The following is a 20,225-nucleotide window of genomic DNA, read 5'->3' as shown; positions in this document are numbered from 1 at the left end:
CATGTTAAAGCAAGTTGCAAGTGGAAATCTATGTCTATGACTGAGTTTGCATAACTGCTTATTTTGACCTCTGCTGGCTCTGAAAAGCTCATTTTCAACGTTCAATTCAGAATGTGATAAAACCAGATCCAGCTACTAAAATGCATCAAACTTTTTGTTTTAGACAACATTTCATGCACTGTTAAACATGTTAAAGCAAGTTGCAAGTGAAAATCTATGTATATGACTGTTTGCTTTACTGCTTATTTTGACCTCTGCTGGCTCTGAAAAGCTCATTTTCAACGTTCAATTCAGAATGTGATAAAACCAGATCCAGCTACTAAAATGCATCAAACTTTTTGTTTTAGACAACATTTCATGCACTGTTAAACATGTTAAAGCAAATTGCAAGTGGAAATCTATGTCTATGACTGAGTTTGCATTACTGCTTATTTTGACCTCTGCTGGCTCTGAAAAGCTCATTTTCAACGTTCAATTCAGAATGTGATAAAACCAGATCCAGCCACTAAAAAAGCATTTTCTTTTTGTTTTAGACAACATTTCATGCACTGTTAAACATGTTAAAGCAAGTTGCAAGTGAAAATCTATGTCTATGACTGAGTTTGCATTACTGCTTATTTTGACCTCTGCTGGCTCTGAAAAGCTCATTTTCAACGTTCAATTCAGAATGTGATAAAACCAGATACAGCTACTAAAATGCATCATTCTTTTTGTTTTAGACAACATTTCATGCACTGTTAAACATGTTAAAGCAAGTTGCAAGTGGAAATCTATGTCTATGACTGAGTTTGCATAACTGCTTATTTTGACCTCTGCTGGCTCTGAAAAGCTCATTTTCAACGTTCAATTCAGAATGTGATAAAACCAGATACAGCTACTAAAATGCATCATTCTTTTTGTTTTAGACAACATTTCATGCACTGTTAAACATGTTAAAGCAAGTTGCAAGTGGAAATCTATGTCTATGACTGAGTTTGCATAACTGCTTATTTTGACCTCTGCTGGCTCTGAAAAGCTCATTTTCAACGTTCAATTCAGAATGTGATAAAACCAGATACAGCTACTAAAATGCATCATTCTTTTTGTTTTAGACAACATTTCATGCACTGTTAAACATGTTAAAGCAAGTTGCAAGTGAAAATCTATGTCTATGACTGAGTTTGCATTACTGCTTATTTTGACCTCTGCTGGCTCTGAAAAGCTCATTTTCAACGTTCAATTCAGAATGTAATAAAACCAGATCCAGCCACTAAAAAGCATTTTCTTTTTGTTTTAGACAACAATTCATGCACTGTTAAATATGTTTAAGAAAGTTGCAAGTGAAAATCTATGTCTATGACAGAGTTTGCATTACTGCTTATTTTGACCTCTGCTGGCTCTGAAAAGCTCATTTTCAACGTTCAATTCAGAATGTGATAAAACCAGTTACAGCTACTAAAATGCATCATTCTTTTTGTTTTAGACAACATTTCATGCACTGTTAAACATGTTAAAGCAAGTTGCAAGTGGAAATCTATGTCTATGACTGAGTTTGCATAACTGCTTATTTTGACCTCTGCTGGCTCTGAAAAGCTCATTTTCAACGTTCAATTCAGAATGTGATAAAACCAGATCCAGCTACTAAAATGCATCATTCTTTTTGTTTTAGACAACATTTCATGCACTGTTAAACATGTTAAAGCAAGTTGCAAATGAAAATCTATGTCTATGACTGAGTTTGCATTACTGCTTATTTTGACCTCTGCTGGCTCTGAAAAGCTCATTTTCAACGTTCAATTCAGAATGTGATAAAACCAGATCCAGCCACTAAAAAGCATTTTCTTTTTGTTTTAGACAACAATTCATGCACTGTTAAATATGTTTAAGAAAGTTGCAAGTGAAAATCTATGTCTATGACTGAGTTTGCATTACTGCTTATTTTGACCACTGCTGGCTCTGAAAAGCTCATTTTCAACGTGCAATTCAGAATGTGATAAAACCAGATCCAGCTACTAAAATGCATCATTCTTTTTGTTTTAGACAATATTTAATGCATTGTTAAACATGTTAAAGCAAGTTGCAAGTGAAAATCTATGTCTATGACTGAGTTTGCATTACTGCTTATTTTGACCTCTGCTGGCTCTGAAAAGCTCATTTTCAACGTTCAATTCAGAATGTGATAAAACCAGATCCAGCTACTAAAATGCATCAAACTTTTTGTTTTAGACAACATTTCATGCACTGTTAAACATGTTAAAGCAAGTTGCAAGTGAAAATCTATGTATATGACTGAGTTTGCATTACTGCTTATTTTGACCTCTGCTGGCTCTGAAAAGCTCATTTTCAACGTTCAATTCAGAATGTGATAAAACCAGATCCAGCTACTAAAATGCATCAAACTTTTTGTTTTAGACAACATTTCATGCACTGTTAAACATGTTAAAGCAAATTGCAAGTGAAAATCTATGTCTATGACTGAGTTTGCATTACTGCTTATTTTGACCTCTGCTGGCTCTGAAAAGCTCATTTTCAACGTTCAATTCAGAATGTGATAAAACCAGATACAGCTACTAAAATGCATCATTCTTTTTGTTTTAGACAACATTTTATGCACTGTTAAACATGTTAAAGCAAGTTGCAAGTGGAAATCTATGTCTATGACTGAGTTTGCATAACTGCTTATTTTGACCTCTGCTGACTCTGAAAAGCTCATTTTCAACGTTCAATTCAGAATGTGATAAAACCAGATCCAGCTACTAAAATGCATCAAACTTTTTGTTTTAGACAACATTTCATGCACTGTTAAACATGTTAAAGCAAGTTGCAAGTGAAAATCTATGTATATGACTGAGTTTGCTTTCCTGCTTATTTTGACCTCTGCTGGCTCTGAAAAGCTCATTTTCAACGTTCAATTCAGAATGTGATAAAACCAGATCCAGCTACTAAAATGCATCAAACTTTTTGTTTTAGACAACATTTCATGCACTGTTAAACATGTTAAAGCAAATTGCAAGTGAAAATCTATGTCTATGACTGAGTTTGCATTACTGCTTATTTTGACCTCTGCTGGCTCTGAAAAGCTCATTTTCAACGTTCAATTCAGAATGTGATAAAACCAGATCCAGCCACTAAAAAGCATTTTCTTTTTGTTTTAGACAACATTTCATGCACTGTTAAACATGTTAAAGCAAGTTGCAAGTGAAAATCTATGTCTATGACTGAGTTTGCATTACTGCTTATTTTGACCTCTGCTGGCTCTGAAAAGCTCATTTTCAACGTTCAATTCAGAATGTGATAAAACCAGATCCAGCTACTAAAATGCATCAAACTTTTTGTTTTAGACAACATTTCATGCACTGTTAAACATGTTAAAGCAAATTGCAAGTGAAAATCTATGTCTATGACTGAGTTTGCATTACTGCTTATTTTGACCTCTGCTGGCTCTGAAAAGCTCATTTTCAACGTTCAATTCAGAATGTGATAAAACCAGATCCAGCCACTAAAAAAGCATTTTCTTTTTGTTTTAGACAACATTTCATGCACTGTTAAACATGTTAAAGCAAGTTGCAAGTGAAAATCTATGTCTATGACTGAGTTTGCATTACTGCTTATTTTGACCTCTGCTGGCTCTGAAAAGCTCATTTTCAACGTTCAATTCAGAATGTGATAAAACCAGATACAGCTACTAAAATGCATCATTCTTTTTGTTTTAGACAACATTTCATGCACTGTTAAACATGTTAAAGCAAGTTGCAAGTGGAAATCTATGTCTATGACTGAGTTTGCATAACTGCTTATTTTGACCTCTGCTGGCTCTGAAAAGCTCATTTTCAACGTTCAATTCAGAATGTGATAAAACCAGATACAGCTACTAAAATGCATCATTCTTTTTGTTTTAGACAACATTTCATGCACTGTTAAACATGTTAAAGCAAGTTGCAAGTGGAAATCTATGTCTATGACTGAGTTTGCATAACTGCTTATTTTGACCTCTGCTGGCTCTGAAAAGCTCATTTTCAACGTTCAATTCAGAATGTGATAAAACCAGATCCAGCTACTAAAATGCATCATTCTTTTTGTTTTAGACAACATTTCATGCACTGTTAAACATGTTAAAGCAAGTTGCAAATGAAAATCTATGTCTATGACTGAGTTTGCATTACTGCTTATTTTGACCTCTGCTGGCTCTGAAAAGCTCATTTTCAACGTTCAATTCAGAATGTAATAAAACCAGATCCAGCCACTAAAAAGCATTTTCTTTTTGTTTTAGACAACAATTCATGCACTGTTAAATATGTTTAAGAAAGTTGCAAGTGAAAATCTATGTCTATGACTGAGTTTGCATTACTGCTTATTTTGACCTCTGCTGGCTCTGAAAAGCTCATTTTCAACGTTCAATTCAGAATGTGATAAAACCAGTTACAGCTACTAAAATGCATCATTCTTTTTGTTTTAGACAACATTTCATGCACTGTTAAACATGTTAAAGCAAGTGGCAAGTGGAAATCTATGTCTATGACTGAGTTTGCATAACTGCTTATTTTGACCTCTGCTGGCTCTGAAAAGCTCATTTTCAACGTTCAATTCAGAATGTGATAAAACCAGATCCAGCTACTAAAATGCATCATTCTTTTTGTTTTAGACAACATTTCATGCACTGTTAAACATGTTAAAGCAAGTTGCAAATGAAAATCTATGTCTATGACTGAGTTTGCATTACTGCTTATTTTGACCTCTGCTGGCTCTGAAAAGCTCATTTTCAACGTTCAATTCAGAATGTGATAAAACCAGATCCAGCCACTAAAAAGCATTTTCTTTTTGTTTTAGACAACAATTCATGCACTGTTAAATATGTTTAAGAAAGTTGCAAGTGAAAATCTATGTCTATGACTGAGTTTGCATTACTGCTTATTTTGACCACTGCTTGCTCTGAAAAGCTCATTTTCAACGTGCAATTCAGAATGTGATAAAACCAGATCCAGCTACTAAAATGCATCATTCTTTTTGTTTTAGACAATATTTAATGCATTGTTAAACATGTTAAAGCAAGTTGCAAGTGAAAATCTATGTCTATGACTGAGTTTGCATTACTGCTTATTTTGACCTCTGCTGGCTCTGAAAAGCTCATTTTCAACGTTCAATTCAGAATGTGATAAAACCAGATCCAGCTACTAAAATGCATCAAACTTTTTGTTTTAGACAACATTTCATGCACTGTTAAACATGTTAAAGCAAGTTGCAAGTGAAAATCTATGTCTATGACTGAGTTTGCATTACTGCTTATTTTGACCTCTGCTGGCTCTGAAAAGCTCATTTTCAACGTTTAATTCAGAATGTGATAAAACCAGATCCAGCTACTAAAATGCATCAAACTTTTTGTTTTAGACAACATTTCATGCACTGTTAAACATGTTAAAGCAAATTGCAAGTGAAAATCTATGTCTATGACTGAGTTTGCATTACTGCTTATTTTGACCTCTGCTGGCTCTGAAAAGCTCATTTTCAACGTTCAATTCAGAATGTAATAAAACCAGATCCAGCCACTAAAAAGCATTTTCTTTTTGTTTTAGACAACAATTCATGCACTGTTAAATATGTTTAAGAAAGTTGCAAGTGAAAATCTATGTCTATGACTGAGTTTGCATTACTGCTTATTTTGACCTCTGCTGGCTCTGAAAAGCTCATTTTCAACGTTCAATTCAGAATGTGATAAAACCAGTTACAGCTACTAAAATGCATCATTCTTTTTGTTTTAGACAACATTTCATGCACTGTTAAACATGTTAAAGCAAGTTGCAAGTGGAAATCTATGTCTATGACTGAGTTTGCATAACTGCTTATTTTGACCTCTGCTGGCTCTGAAAAGCTCATTTTCAACGTTCAATTCAGAATGTGATAAAACCAGATCCAGCTACTAAAATGCATCATTCTTTTTGTTTTAGACAACATTTCATGCACTGTTAAACATGTTAAAGCAAGTTGCAAATGAAAATCTATGTCTATGACTGAGTTTGCATTACTGCTTATTTTGACCTCTGCTGGCTCTGAAAAGCTCATTTTCAACGTTCAATTCAGAATGTGATAAAACCAGATCCAGCCACTAAAAAGCATTTTCTTTTTGTTTTAGACAACAATTCATGCACTGTTAAATATGTTTAAGAAAGTTGCAAGTGAAAATCTATGTCTATGACTGAGTTTGCATTACTGCTTATTTTGACCACTGCTGGCTCTGAAAAGCTCATTTTCAACGTGCAATTCAGAATGTGATAAAACCAGATCCAGCTACTAAAATGCATCATTCTTTTTGTTTTAGACAATATTTAATGCATTGTTAAACATGTTAAAGCAAGTTGCAAGTGAAAATCTATGTCTATGACTGAGTTTGCATTACTGCTTATTTTGACGTCTGCTGGCTCTGAAAAGCTCATTTTCAACGTTCAATTCAGAATGTGATAAAACCAGATCCAGCTACTAAAATGCATCAAACTTTTTGTTTTAGACAACATTTCATGCACTGTTAAACATGTTAAAGCAAGTTGCAAGTGAAAATCTATGTCTATGACTGAGTTTGCATTACTGCTTATTTTGACCTCTGCTGGCTCTGAAAAGCTCATTTTCAACGTTCAATTCAGAATGTGATAAAACCAGATCCAGCTACTAAAATGCATCAAACTTTTTGTTTTAGACAACATTTCATGCACTGTTAAACATGTTAAAGCAAATTGCAAGTGAAAATCTATGTCTATGACTGAGTTTGCATTACTGCTTATTTTGACCTCTGCTGGCTCTGAAAAGCTCATTTTCAACGTTCAATTCAGAATGTGATAAAACCAGATCCAGCCACTAAAAAAGCATTTTCTTTTTGTTTTAGACAACATTTCATGCACTGTTAAACATGTTAAAGCAAGTTGCAAGTGAAAATCTATGTCTATGACTGAGTTTGCATTACTGCTTATTTTGACCTCTGCTGGCTCTGAAAAGCTCATTTTCAACGTTCAATTCAGAATGTGATAAAACCAGATACAGCTACTAAAATGCATCATTCTTTTTGTTTTAGACAACATTTCATGCACTGTTAAACATGTTAAAGCAAGTTGCAAGTGGAAATCTATGTCTATGACTGAGTTTGCATAACTGCTTATTTTGACCTCTGCTGGCTCTGAAAAGCTCATTTTCAACGTTCAATTCAGAATGTGATAAAACCAGATACAGCTACTAAAATGCATCATTCTTTTTGTTTTAGACAACATTTCATGCACTGTTAAACATGTTAAAGCAAGTTGCAAGTGGAAATCTATGTCTATGTCTGAGTTTGCATAACTGCTTATTTTGACCTCTGCTGGCTCTGAAAAGCTCATTTTCAACGTTCAATTCAGAATGTGATAAAACCAGATCCAGCTACTAAAATGCATCATTCTTTTTGTTTTAGACAACATTTCATGCACTATTAAACATGTTAAAGCAAGTTGCAAATGAAAATCTATGTCTATGACTGAGTTTGCATTACTGCTTATTTTGACCTCTGCTGGCTCTGAAAAGCTCATTTTCAACGTTCAATTCAGAATGTAATAAAACCAGATCCAGCCACTAAAAAGCATTTTCTTTTTGTTTTAGACAACAATTCATGCACTGTTAAATATGTTTAAGAAAGTTGCAAGTGAAAATCTATGTCTATGACTGAGTTTGCATTACTGCTTATTTTGACCTCTGCTGGCTCTGAAAAGCTCATTTTCAACGTTCAATTCAGAATGTGATAAAACCAGTTACAGCTACTAAAATGCATCATTCTTTTTGTTTTAGACAACATTTCATGCACTGTTAAACATGTTAAAGCAAGTTGCAAGTGGAAATCTATGTCTATGACTGAGTTTGCATAACTGCTTATTTTGACCTCTGCTGGCTCTGAAAAGCTCATTTTCAACGTTCAATTCAGAATGTGATAAAACCAGATCCAGCTACTAAAATGCATCATTCTTTTTGTTTTAGACAACATTTCATGCACTGTTAAACATGTTAAAGCAAGTTGCAAATGAAAATCTATGTCTATGACTGAGTTTGCATTACTGCTTATTTTGACCTCTGCTGGCTCTGAAAAGCTCATTTTCAACGTTCAATTCAGAATGTGATAAAACCAGATCCAGCCACTAAAAAGCATTTTCTTTTTGTTTTAGACAACAATTCATGCACTGTTAAATATGTTTAAGAAAGTTGCAAGTGAAAATCTATGTCTATGACTGAGTTTGCATTACTGCTTATTTTGACCACTGCTGGCTCTGAAAAGCTCATTTTCAACGTGCAATTCAGAATGTGATAAAACCAGATCCAGCTACTAAAATGCATCATTCTTTTTGTTTTAGACAATATTTAATGCATTGTTAAACATGTTAAAGCAAGTTGCAAGTGAAAATCTATGTCTATGACTGAGTTTGCATTACTGCTTATTTTGACCTCTGCTGGCTCTGAAAAGCTCATTTTCAACGTTCAATTCAGAATGTGATAAAACCAGATCCAGCTACTAAAATGCATCAAACTTTTTGTTTTAGACAACATTTCATGCACTGTTAAACATGTTAAAGCAAGTTGCAAGTGAAAATCTATGTCTATGACTGAGTTTGCATTACTGCTTATTTTGACCTCTGCTGGCTCTGAAAAGCTCATTTTCAACGTTCAATTCAGAATGTGATAAAACCAGATCCAGCACTAAAAAGCATTTTCTTTTTGTTTTAGACAACATTTCATGCACTGTTAAACATGTTAAAGCAAGTTGCAAGTGAAAATCTATGTCTGACTGAGTTTGCATTACTGCTTATTTTGACCTCTGCTGGCTCTGAAAAGCTCATTTTCAGAATGTGATAAAACCAGATCCAGCTACTAAAATGCATCATTCTTTTTGTTTTAGACAATATTTCATGCATTGTTAAACATGTTAAAGCAAGTTGCAAGTGAAAATCTATGTCTATGACTGAGTTTGCATTACTGCTTATTTTGACCTCTGCTGGCTCTGAAAAGCTCATTTTCAACGTTCAATTCAGAATGTGATAAAACCAGATCCAGCTACTAAAATGCATCATTCTTTTTGTTTTAGACAACATTTCATGCACTGTTAAACATGTTAAAGCAAGTTGCAAGTGAAAATCTATGTCTATGACTGAGTTTGCATTACTGCTTATTTTGACCTCTGCTGGCTCTGAAAAGCTCATTTTCAACGTTCAATTCAGAATGTGATAAAACCAGATCCAGCCACTAAAAGGCATTTTCTTTTTGTTTTAGACAACAATTCATGCACTGTTAAATATGTTTAAGAAAGTTGCAAGTGAAAATCTATGACTGACTGAGTTTGCATTACTGCTTATTTTGACCTCTGCTGGCTCTGAAAAGCTCATTTTCAACGTTCAATTCAGAATGTGATAAAACCAGATCCAGCTACTAAAATGCATCAATCTTTTTGTTTTAGACAATATTTCATGCATTGTTAAACATGTTAAAGCAAGTTGCAAGTGAAAATCTATGTCTATGACTGAGTTTGCATTACTGCTTATTTTGACCTCTGCTGGCTCTGAAAAGCTCATTTTCAACGTTCAATTCAGAATGTGATAAAATCAGATCCAGCCACTAAAAAAGCATTTTCTTTTTGTTTTAGACAACATTTCATGCACTGTTAAACATGTTAAAGCAAGTTGCAAGTGAAAATCTATGTCTATGACTGAGTTTGCATTACTGCTTATTTTGACCTCTGCTGGCTCTGAAAAGCTCATTTTCAACGTTCAATTCAGAATGTGATAAAACCAGATACAGCTACTAAATGCATCATTCTTTTTGTTTTAGACAACATTTCATGCACTGTTAAACATGTTAAAGCAAGTTGCAAGTGAAAATCTATGTCTATGACTGAGTTTGCATTACTGCTTATTTTGACCTCTGCTGGCTCTGAAAAGCTCATTTTCAACGTTCAATTCAGAATGTGATAAAATCAGATCCAGCCACTAAAAAAGCATTTTCTTTTTGTTTTAGACAACATTTCATGCACTGTTAAACATGTTAAAGCAAGTTGCAAGTGAAAATCTATGTCTATGACTGAGTTTGCATTACTGCTTATTTTGACCTCTGCTGGCTCTGAAAAGCTCATTTTCAACGTTCAATTCAGAATGTGATAAAACCAGATACAGCTACTAAATGCATCATTCTTTTTGTTTTAGACAACATTTCATGCACTGTTAAACATGTTAAAGCAAGTTGCAAGTGAAAATCTATGTCTATGACTGAGTTTGCATTACTGCTTATTTTGACCTCTGCTGGCTCTGAAAAGCTCATTTTCAACGTTCAATTCAGAATGTGATAAAACCAGATCCAGCCACTAAAAAGCATTTTCTTTTTGTTTTAGACAACAATTCATGCACTGTTAAATATGTTTAAGAAAGTTGCAAGTGAAAATCTATGTCTATGACTGAGTTTGCATTACTGCTTATTTTGACCACTGCTGGCTCTGAAAAGCTCATTTTCAACGTTCAATTCAGAATGTGATAAAACCAGATCCAGCTACTAAAATGCATCATTCTTTTTGTTTTAGACAACATTTCATGCACTGTTAAACATGTTAAAGCAAGTTGCAAGTGAAAATCTATGTCTATGACTGAGTTTGCATTACTGCTTATTTTGACCTCTGCTGGCTCTGAAAAGCTCATTTTCAACGTTCAATTCAGAATGTGATAAAACCAGATCCAGCCACTAAAAGGCATTTTCTTTTTGTTTTAGACAACAATTCATGCACTGTTAAATATGTTTAAGAAAGTTGCAAGTGAAAATCTATGTCTGACTGAGTTTGCATTACTGCTTATTTTGACCTCTGCTGGCTCTGAAAAGCTCATTTTCAACGTTCAATTCAGAATGTGATAAAACCAGATCCAGCTACTAAAATGCATCAAACTTTTTGTTTTAGACAACATTTCATGCACTGTTAAACATGTTAAAGCAAATTGCAAGTGAAAATCTATGTATATGACTGAGTTTGCATAACTGCTTATTTTGACCTCTGCTGGCTCTGAAAAGCTCATTTTCAACGTTCAATTCAGAATGTGATAAAACCAGATCCAGCTACTAAAATGCATCAAACTTTTTGTTTAAGACAACATTTCATGCACTGTTAAACATGTTAAAGCAAGTTGCAAGTGAAAATCTATGTATATGACTGAGTTTGCTTTACTGCTTATTTTGACCTCTGCTGGCTCTGAAAAGCTCATTTTCAACGTTCAATTCAGAATGTGATAAAACCAGATCCAGCTACTAAAATGCATCAAACTTTTTGTTTTAGACAACATTTCATGCACTGTTAAACATGTTAAAGCAAATTGCAAGTGGAAATCTATGTCTATGACTGAGTTTGCATTACTGCTTATTTTGACCTCTGCTGGCTCTGAAAAGCTCATTTTCAACGTTCAATTCAGAATGTGATAAAACCAGATCCAGCCACTAAAAAAGCATTTTCTTTTTGTTTTACACAACATTTCATGCACTGTTAAACATGTTAAAGCAAGTTGCAAGTGGAAATCTATGTCTATGACTGAGTTTGCATAACTGCTTATTTTGACCTCTGCTGGCTCTGAAAAGCTCATTTTCAACGTTCAATTCAGAATGTGATAAAACCAGATACAGCTACTAAAATGCATCATTCTTTTTGTTTTAGACAACATTTCATGCACTGTTAAACATGTTAAAGCAAGTTGCAAGTGGAAATCTATGTCTATGACTGAGTTTGCATAACTGCTTATTTTGACCTCTGCTGGCTCTGAAAAGCTCATTTTCAACGTTCAATTCAGAATGTGATAAAACCAGATCCAGCTACTAAAATGCATCATTCTTTTTGTTTTAGACAACATTTCATGCACTGTTAAACATGTTAAAGCAAGTTGCAAATGAAAATCTATGTCTATGACTGAGTTTGCATTACTGCTTATTTTGACCTCTGCTGGCTCTGAAAAGCTCATTTTCAACGTTCAATTCAGAATGTAATAAAACCAGATCCAGCCACTAAAAAGCATTTTCTTTTTGTTTTAGACAACAATTCATGCACTGTTAAATATGTTTAAGAAAGTTGCAAGTGAAAATCTATGTCTATGACTGAGTTTGCATTACTGCTTATTTTGACCTCTGCTGGCTCTGAAAAGCTCATTTTCAACGTTCAATTCAGAATGTGATAAAACCAGTTACAGCTACTAAAATGCATCATTCTTTTTGTTTTAGACAACATTTCATGCACTGTTAAACATGTTAAAGCAAGTTGCAAGTGGAAATCTATGTCTATGACTGAGTTTGCATAACTGCTTATTTTGACCTCTGCTGGCTCTGAAAAGCTCATTTTCAACGTTCAATTCAGAATGTGATAAAACCAGATCCAGCTACTAAAATGCATCATTCTTTTTGTTTTAGACAACATTTCATGCACTGTTAAACATGTTAAAGCAAGTTGCAAATGAAAATCTATGTCTATGACTGAGTTTGCATTACTGCTTATTTTGACCTCTGCTGGCTCTGAAAAGCTCATTTTCAACGTTCAATTCAGAATGTGATAAAACCAGATCCAGCCACTAAAAAGCATTTTCTTTTTGTTTTAGACAACAATTCATGCACTGTTAAATATGTTTAAGAAAGTTGCAAGTGAAAATCTATGTCTATGACTGAGTTTGCATTACTGCTTATTTTGACCACTGCTGGCTCTGAAAAGCTCATTTTCAACGTGCAATTCAGAATGTGATAAAACCAGATCCAGCTACTAAAATGCATCATTCTTTTTGTTTTAGACAATATTTAATGCATTGTTAAACATGTTAAAGCAAGTTGCAAGTGAAAATCTATGTCTATGACTGAGTTTGCATTACTGCTTATTTTGACCTCTGCTGGCTCTGAAAAGCTCATTTTCAACGTTCAATTCAGAATGTGATAAAACCAGATCCAGCTACTAAAATGCATCAAACTTTTTGTTTTAGACAACATTTCATGCACTGTTAAACATGTTAAAGCAAGTTGCAAGTGAAAATCTATGTATATGACTGAGTTTGCATTACTGCTTATTTTGACCTCTGCTGGCTCTGAAAAGCTCATTTTCAACGTTCAATTCAGAATGTGATAAAACCAGATCCAGCTACTAAAATGCATCAAACATTTTGTTTTAGACAACATTTCATGCACTGTTAAACATGTTAAAGCAAGTTGCAAGTGAAAATCTATGTATATGACTGAGTTTGCATTACTGCTTATTTTGACCTCTGCTGGCTCTGAAAAGCTCATTTTCAACGTTCAATTCAGAATGTGATAAAACCAGATCCAGCTACTAAAATGCATCAAACTTTTTGTTTTAGACAACATTTCATGCACTGTTAAACATGTTAAAGCAAATTGCAAGTGAAAATCTATGTCTATGACTGAGTTTGCATTACTGCTTATTTTGACCTCTGCTGGCTCTGAAAAGCTCATTTTCAACGTTCAATTCAGAATGTGATAAAACCAGATACAGCTACTAAAATGCATCATTCTTTTTGTTTTAGACAACATTTCATGCATTGTTAAACATGTTAAAGCAAGTTGCAAGTGGAAATCTATGTCTATGACTGAGTTTGCATAACTGCTTATTTTGACCTCTGCTGGCTCTGAAAAGCTCATTTTCAACGTTCAATTCAGAATGTGATAAAACCAGATCCAGCTACTAAAATGCATCAAACTTTTTGTTTTAGACAACATTTCATGCACTGTTAAACATGTTAAAGCATGTTGCAAGTGAAAATCTATGTATATGACTGAGTTTGCTTTACTGCTTATTTTGACCTCTGCTGGCTCTGAAAAGCTCATTTTCAACGTTCAATTCAGAATGTGATAAAACCAGATCCAGCTACTAAAATGCATCAAACTTTTTGTTTTAGACAACATTTCATGCACTGTTAAACATGTTAAAGCAAATTGCAAGTGAAAATCTATGTCTATGACTGAGTTTGCATTACTGCTTATTTTGACCTCTGCTGGCTCTGAAAAGCTCATTTTCAACGTTCAATTCAGAATGTGATAAAACCAGATCCAGCTACTAAAATGCATCATTCTTTTTGTTTTAGACAATATTTAATGCATTGTTAAACATGTTAAAGCAAGTTGCAAGTGAAAATCTATGTCTATGACTGAGTTTGCATTACTGCTTATTTTGACCTCTGCTGGCTCTGAAAAGCTCATTTTCAACGTTCAATTCAGAATGTGATAAAACCAGATCCAGCTACTAAAATGCATCAAACTTTTTGTTTTAGACAACATTTCATGCACTGTTAAACATGTTAAAGTAAGTTGCAAGTGAAAATCTATGTATATGACTGAGTTTGCATTACTGCTTATTTTGACCTCTGCTGGCTCTGAAAAGCTCATTTTCAACGTTCAATTCAGAATGTGATAAAACCAGATCCAGCCACTAAAAAGCATTTTCTTTTTGTTTTAGACAACATTTCATGCACTGTTAAACATGTTAAAGCAAGTTGCAAGTGAAAATCTATGTCTATGACTGAGTTTGCATTACTGCTTATTTTGACCTCTGCTGGCTCTGAAAAGCTCATTTTCAACGTTCAATTCAGAATGTGATAAAACCAGATCCAGCCACAAAAATGCATCATTCTTTTTGTTTTAGACAACATTTCATGCACTGTTAAACATGTTAAAGCAAGTTGCAAGTGAAAATCTATGTCTATGACTGAGTTTGCATTACTGCTTATTTTGACCACTGCTGGCTCTGAAAAGCTCATTTTCAACGTTCAATTCAGAATGTGATAAAACCAGATCCAGCTACTAAAATGCATCATTCTTTTTGTTTTAGACAATATTTCATGCATTGTTAAACATGTTAAAGCAAGTTGCAAGTGAAAATCTATGTCTATGACTGAGTTTGCATTACTGCTTATTTTGACCTCTGCTGGCTCTGAAAAGCTCATTTTCAACGTTCAATTCAGAATGTGATAAAACCAGATCCAGCTACTAAAATGCATCAAACTTTTTGTTTTAGACAACATTTCATGCACTGTTAAACATGTTAAAGCAAATTGCAAGTGAAAATCTATGTCTATGACTGAGTTTGCATTACTGCTTATTTTGACCTCTGCTGGCTCTGAAAAGCTCATTTTCAACGTTCAATTCAGAATGTGATAAAACCAGATCCAGCTACTAAAATGCATCATTCTTTTTGTTTTAGACAATATTTAATGCATTGTTAAACATGTTAAAGCAAGTTGCAAGTGAAAATCTATGTCTATGACTGAGTTTGCATTACTGCTTATTTTGACCTCTGCTGGCTCTGAAAAGCTCATTTTCAACGTTCAATTCAGAATGTGATAAAACCAGATCCAGCTACTAAAATGCATCAAACTTTTTGTTTTAGACAACATTTCATGCACTGTTAAACATGTTAAAGTAAGTTGCAAGTGAAAATCTATGTATATGACTGAGTTTGCATTACTGCTTATTTTGACCTCTGCTGGCTCTGAAAAGCTCATTTTCAACGTTCAATTCAGAATGTGATAAAACCAGATCCAGCCACTAAAAAGCATTTTCTTTTTGTTTTAGACAACATTTCATGCACTGTTAAACATGTTAAAGCAAGTTGCAAGTGAAAATCTATGTCTATGACTGAGTTTGCATTACTGCTTATTTTGACCTCTGCTGGCTCTGAAAAGCTCATTTTCAACGTTCAATTCAGAATGTGATAAAACCAGTTACAGCTACTAAAATGCATCATTCTTTTTGTTTTAGACAACATTTCATGCACTGTTAAACATGTTAAAGCAAGTTGCAAGTGGAAATCTATGTCTATGACTGAGTTTGCATAACTGCTTATTTTGACCTCTGCTGGCTCTGAAAAGCTCATTTTCAACGTTCAATTCAGAATGTGATAAAACCAGATCCAGCTACTAAAATGCATCATTCTTTTTGTTTTAGACAACATTTCATGCACTGTTAAACATGTTAAAGCAAGTTGCAAATGAAAATCTATGTCTATGACTGAGTTTGCATTACTGCTTATTTTGACCTCTGCTGGCTCTGAAAAGCTCATTTTCAACGTTCAATTCAGAATGTGATAAAACCAGATCCAGCCACTAAAAAGCATTTTCTTTTTGTTTTAGACAACAATTCATGCACTGTTAAATATGTTTAAGAAAGTTGCAAGTGAAAATCTATGTCTATGACTGAGTTTGCATTACTGCTTATTTTGACCACTGCTGGCTCTGAAAAGCTCATTTTCAACGTGCAATTCAGAATGTGATAAAACCAGATCCAGCTACTAAAATGCATCATTCTTTTTGTTTTAGACAATATTTAATGCATTGTTAAACATGTTAAAGCAAGTTGCAAGTGAAAATCTATGTCTATGACTGAGTTTGCATTACTGCTTATTTTGACCTCTGCTGGCTCTGAAAAGCTCATTTTCAACGTTCAATTCAGAATGTGATAAAACCAGATCCAGCTACTAAAATGCATCAAACTTTTTGTTTTAGACAACATTTCATGCACTGTTAAACATGTTAAAGCAAGTTGCAAGTGAAAATCTATGTATATGACTGAGTTTGCATTACTGCTTATTTTGACCTCTGCTGGCTCTGAAAAGCTCATTTTCAACGTTCAATTCAGAATGTGATAAAACCAGATCCAGCTACTAAAATGCATCAAACATTTTGTTTTAGACAACATTTCATGCACTGTTAAACATGTTAAAGCAAGTTGCAAGTGAAAATCTATGTATATGACTGAGTTTGCATTACTGCTTATTTTGACCTCTGCTGGCTCTGAAAAGCTCATTTTCAACGTTCAATTCAGAATGTGATAAAACCAGATCCAGCTACTAAAATGCATCAAACTTTTTGTTTTAGACAACATTTCATGCACTGTTAAACATGTTAAAGCAAATTGCAAGTGAAAATCTATGTCTATGACTGAGTTTGCATTACTGCTTATTTTGACCTCTGCTGGCTCTGAAAAGCTCATTTTCAACGTTCAATTCAGAATGTGATAAAACCAGATACAGCTACTAAAATGCTTCATTCTTTTTGTTTTAGACAACATTTCATGCACTGTTAAACATGTTAAAGCAAGTTGCAAGTGGAAATCTATGTCTATGACTGAGTTTGCATAACTGCTTATTTTGACCTCTGCTGGCTCTGAAAAGCTCATTTTCAACGTTCAATTCAGAATGTGATAAAACCAGATCCAGCTACTAAAATGCATCAAACTTTTTGTTTTAGACAACATTTCATGCACTGTTAAACATGTTAAAGCATGTTGCAAGTGAAAATCTATGTATATGACTGAGTTTGCTTTACTGCTTATTTTGACCTCTGCTGGCTCTGAAAAGCTCATTTTCAACGTTCAATTCAGAATGTGATAAAACCAGATCCAGCTACTAAAATGCATCAAACTTTTTGTTTTAGACAACATTTCATGCACTGTTAAACATGTTAAAGCAAATTGCAAGTGAAAATCTATGTCTATGACTGAGTTTGCATTACTGCTTATTTTGACCTCTGCTGGCTCTGAAAAGCTCATTTTCAACGTTCAATTCAGAATGTGATAAAACCAGATCCAGCTACTAAAATGCATCATTCTTTTTGTTTTAGACAATATTTAATGCATTGTTAAACATGTTAAAGCAAGTTGCAAGTGAAAATCTATGTCTATGACTGAGTTTGCATTACTGCTTATTTTGACCTCTGCTGGCTCTGAAAAGCTCATTTTCAACGTTCAATTCAGAATGTGATAAAACCAGATCCAGCTACTAAAATGCATCAAACTTTTTGTTTTAGACAACATTTCATGCACTGTTAAACATGTTAAAGTAAGTTGCAAGTGAAAATCTATGTATATGACTGAGTTTGCATTACTGCTTATTTTGACCTCTGCTGGCTCTGAAAAGCTCATTTTCAACGTTCAATTCAGAATGTGATAAAACCAGATCCAGCCACTAAAAAGCATTTTCTTTTTGTTTTAGACAACATTTCATGCACTGTTAAACATGTTAAAGCAAGTTGCAAGTGAAAATCTATGTCTATGACTGAGTTTGCATTACTGCTTATTTTGACCTCTGCTGGCTCTGAAAAGCTCATTTTCAACGTTCAATTCAGAATGTGATAAAACCAGATCCAGCCACAAAAATGCATCATTCTTTTTGTTTTAGACAACATTTCATGCACTGTTAAACATGTTAAAGCAAGTTGCAAGTGAAAATCTATGTCTATGACTGAGTTTGCATTACTGCTTATTTTGACCACTGCTGGCTCTGAAAAGCTCATTTTCAACGTTCAATTCAGAATGTGATAAAACCAGATCCAGCTACTAAAATGCATCATTCTTTTTGTTTTAGACAATATTTCATGCATTGTTAAACATGTTAAAGCAAGTTGCAAGTGAAAATCTATGTCTATGACTGAGTTTGCATTACTGCTTATTTTGACCTCTGCTGGCTCTGAAAAGCTCATTTTCAACGTTCAATTCAGAATGTGATAAAACCAGATCCAGCTACTAAAATGCATCAAACTTTTTGTTTTAGACAACATTTCATGCACTGTTAAACATGTTAAAGCAAATTGCAAGTGAAAATCTATGTCTATGACTGAGTTTGCATTACTGCTTATTTTGACCTCTGCTGGCTCTGAAAAGCTCATTTTCAACGTTCAATTCAGAATGTGATAAAACCAGATACAGCTACTAAAATGCATCATTCTTTTTGTTTTAGACAACATTTCATGCACTGTTAAACATGTTAAAGCAAGTTGCAAGTGGAAATCTATGTCTATGACTGAGTTTGCATAACTGCTTATTTTGACCTCTGCTGGCTCTGAAAAGCTCATTTTCAACGTTCAATTCAGAATGTGATAAAACCAGATCCAGCTACTAAAATGCATCAAACATTTTGTTTTAGACAACATTTCATGCACTGTTAAACATGTTAAAGCAAATTGCAAGTGAAAATCTATGTCTATGACTGAGTTTGCATTACTGCTTATTTTGACCTCTGCTGGCTCTGAAAAGCTCATTTTCAACGTTCAATTCAGAATGTGATAAAACCAGATACAGCTACTAAAATGCATCATTCTTTTTGTTTTAGACAACATTTCATGCACTGTTAAACATGTTAAAGCAAATTGCAAGTGAAAATCTATGTCTATGACTGAGTTTGCATTAATGCTTATTTTGACCTCTGCTGGCTCTGAAAAGCTCATTTTCAACGTTCAATTCAGAATGTGATAAAACCAGATCCAGCCACTAAAAAAGCATTTTCTTTTTGTTTTAGACAACATTTCATGCACTGTTAAACTTGTTAAAGTAAGTTGCAAGTGAAAATCTATGTATATGACTGAGTTTGCATTACTGCTTATTTTGACCTCTGCTGGCTCTGAAAAGCTCATTTTCAACGTTCAATTCAGAATGTGATAAAACCAGATCCAGCCACTAAAAAGCATTTTCTTTTTGTTTTAGACAACATTTCATGCACTGTTAAACATGTTAAAGCAAGTTGCAAGTGAAAATCTATGTCTATGACTGAGTTTGCATTACTGCTTATTTTGACCTCTGCTGGCTCTGAAAAGCTCATTTTCAACGTTCAATTCAGAATGTGATAAAACCAGATCCAGCCACAAAAATGCATCATTCTTTTTGTTTTAGACAACATTTCATGCACTGTTAAACATGTTAAAGCAAGTTGCAAGTGAAAATCTATGTCTATGACTGAGTTTGCATTACTGCTTATTTTGACCACTGCTGGCTCTGAAAAGCTCATTTTCAACGTTCAATTCAGAATGTGATAAAACCAGATCCAGCTACTAAAATGCATCATTCTTTTTGTTTTAGACAATATTTCATGCATTGTTAAACATGTTAAAGCAAGTTGCAAGTGAAAATCTATGTCTATGACTGAGTTTGCATTACTGCTTATTTTGACCTCTGCTGGCTCTGAAAAGCTCATTTTCAACGTTCAATTCAGAATGTGATAAAACCAGATCCAGCTACTAAAATGCATCAAACTTTTTGTTTTAGACAACATTTCATGCACTGTTAAACATGTTAAAGCAAATTGCAAGTGAAAATCTATGTCTATGACTGAGTTTGCATTACTGCTTATTTTGACCTCTGCTGGCTCTGAAAAGCTCATTTTCAACGTTCAATTCAGAATGTGATAAAACCAGATACAGCTACTAAAATGCATCATTCTTTTTGTTTTAGACAACATTTCATGCACT

Source organism: Danio rerio, chromosome 23 (genome assembly GCF_052040795.2).
Source record: "Danio rerio strain M-AB ecotype USA chromosome 23, GRCz13ab, whole genome shotgun sequence".
Taxonomy (NCBI): Eukaryota; Metazoa; Chordata; class Actinopteri; order Cypriniformes; family Danionidae; genus Danio; species Danio rerio.
The sequence above is the reverse complement of the archived record's forward strand: the minus strand, read 5'-3'. Positions refer to the sequence as shown.